Consider the following 3,103-nt stretch of genomic DNA (forward strand, 5'->3'; position numbering starts at 1 on the left):
AATCAGTCAATAATAGTAAGTACATCAAGTTTTCTAACTATTAGATTAAAATATTGTGTAAAAACTATTCCAGTTGAAGTAAAGTTAATTATACTTGCTGAAATAATTTAAATCCTATTAAATTTTTCGTCAATGTAAATGGAGAATGAAAATCATATTTACTGTTTGCAGTGTAAAATGTTTGTTGAAACACTAAGTTCTCACAGAGTAGCAGCTAAAAATGGAAAGCAAAGAATTTAAGGTCTTTGTACAGTATGTAAAAGTAAAAAGAGTAAATTTGTTGAAAAAATTTTGTAGGCAAAGGTCAAAATATTTGTGAGCAAATTATTAATGAATTACATAAACCATGGAGAAAAATTTTAAATGAAGAAATGTATTTTCTCTTGGAATCGGTCATTTATGGCAAGCTGGTTTAGAAGAGATGGGTTCCAGAAAATTAAAAAGAATTTAGAAAATAAATAAAGGATATAAATTTTTATTAACTGTTGTTGATGTCTTTTCAAAATTTGTAGGGTTTATTCCAGTTAAAAATAAAACAAGTAAAAACATAATAGCTGCTTGTGAAAAAAAATTTAGCCAAGGGCGCAATCGTGAAAATTTATGAACAGATAATGGAAACGAATTTTATAACAAAGATTTTAAAGAAGTGATGAAAAAATATAAATCAACCTTCAAAGAATTAAGATCAACTGTTGTTGAACAATGTAACAAAAAGTTAAAATATAACATGTAGAAAAATTTTCTCTTCAAGGAAACTATAAATAGGTTGATCTAGTTTTGAAATTAGATGGTGAATACAATCACACAAAACATTCAACTATAAAATGAAATCAACACAAGTTACTGAAAAGAGTTATAAACCATCTACAATTGTGTCTAATGAAAAAGCGAAATTTCAAAAAGGTGATAAAGTTAGACTAAGTAAAATACAATTAATTTTTGAAAAAGGAGATATTTATGAGTATGAATTACAGAAAACAAAATATCCCGATGCATATCTCTTGAAAAAGCTTAGAGAAAGAAAGGAGATAAGGTTTATGTCAATGGTTAGGTTTCGATAATTCACATAACAGTTAGGTGAATAAAGACAATGACATTTTTTAAAATGTTATTGAAAATGGTGTTAGCTGTCGAAAATTTAAATCTGATTGGTATTGATTATGATATTCATTCTGCTAATAGTTTCATTAAAGAAGGTATATTACAATTTATATTCAAATAAAAGTTAACACACCGATTCAATGTAAAAATTATTTATGTATTTTAAATTTGAGTGGATGAAATGGATATAAATTTTATTTATTAGATGTATATAAAAATTGTTATGAATGTGGAAATTTAGTTTATTAACAAGTAACTGTAATTTTAATTTCATTATATGTTATTTTTGTCACTTTTACATTGTTTCTGTCCTTTAAAGTGACTCCAAACTTTTGCATTGCTAACATGATAGATTTTCACTCTATCTAATTAACTTAAATTATTTTCATTGATACAATTATCCAGAATTTGATTAATTTTCTCTTGTAATTCCTCATAATTAACTCAAAGAATTAAGTCTGCCTTAGAAGACACTACATCTTTTTCGTTAGGTGTATTTGGATCCATCATATAGATTTCATTTAACTGACTTCTAGTTACATCGTTTGTAACTGACGTGCACTTAGGCAGCATTTATGAAATGAGTGGAGCCCTGGGCTATATGCCGATATCTAAAAGAGCCACATGCAAATGTGACCATGCGGTTCTAGGTGCTACAGTCTGGAACCGCGCGATCACTACGGTCGCAGGTTCGAATCCTGCCTCGGGCATGGGTTTGTGTGATGTACTTAGGTTAGTTAGGTGTAAGTAGTTCTAAGTTCTAGGGGACTGATGACCTCAGAAGTTAAGTCCCATAGTGCTCAGACCCATTTGAACCATCTGAACCACATGCAAATGGAAATTCTATTTGACATTAAAATCAGAGTAAAAGACCGCGTTGTCACCAACCCTAGCCACATGACAAACACAAGGTTCGACTGAGTTGGAAAATTAATTAACTTATTCATAAAAATACTTATAAAAGATCATTCATTATAATGTCACTCATAAAAAAGTCAGGATGTAATTATTAACATGATCCATGGATTGTTTACATGAATGAAATATAAAAATAAAGTAAGAAGTGTGTGAACACTGTGAATAAGAACAGCTTGCAGCAACGTTCCTGAAAACAAGATCTATCCTAAATAATTCGTTTTAAATAAAAAGGGAACGCTAATTATTGGACCTGTGCATGGTTTGGAGAAACAGCCTCAATGAGGGCCACACATACACGCTTATGCTCTTAACATGAAACCACAAACCACATATACAACTGAATAATCTGGACACGATATATTTAATATTCCATAATCAGAACAATAAGTAAACCCGGGTATAGAGGCAGGAGGCCACCAGAAAGTGTGGCTCACATTTAACCCGTGTGCCCAAGTGGCTCACGGAGACACAATTTCTATGTACCATGGCTAAATTTTAGCAGCATTGAACCACACAGAATGGGCTACCAAGGAAACTACATGGTAAATGGCGTAGGTAAAGGAGATGTAACATCGGTACACTGAGTAAGACTTGAGACAAAATTATTTATTTCTTAACACAATGGTATAAGACAGCTATATAACTGCTGTTGCCTGGTAAATACATACAATTGCTTGTGATACGCTGTATGATTCACGACAGAATCTCTTAATTTAGAATCGCGATCGTAATTAGAGGGGGTGGGAAAGGTTTAACACTTGCATTCAGACCCACATTCACTCAAAGAACAGTAAGGATACCCCCAACAACAACATGCAAGGATGCTAGGAGGTTTGTTCCACTGTGTTGAGAAATGATTAAATAAAAGACTAAATCTGAACATCACCGTTGCATTTAAAGTTGAACGTCGGTTTGGAGAAACAGCCTCAATGAAGGCCACACATTCACACTGATGCACTCAATATGAAACCACAAACCACAAATACAATTGAATAATCCGGACAGGACATACTTAATACTCCATAATCAGAGCAATAAGTTAACTCGAGGACAGAGGCAGGGCGCCACAGGAAAGTTAGGCTCA

This window comes from Schistocerca nitens, chromosome 7 (genome assembly GCF_023898315.1).
Source record: "Schistocerca nitens isolate TAMUIC-IGC-003100 chromosome 7, iqSchNite1.1, whole genome shotgun sequence".
Taxonomy (NCBI): Eukaryota; Metazoa; Arthropoda; class Insecta; order Orthoptera; family Acrididae; genus Schistocerca; species Schistocerca nitens.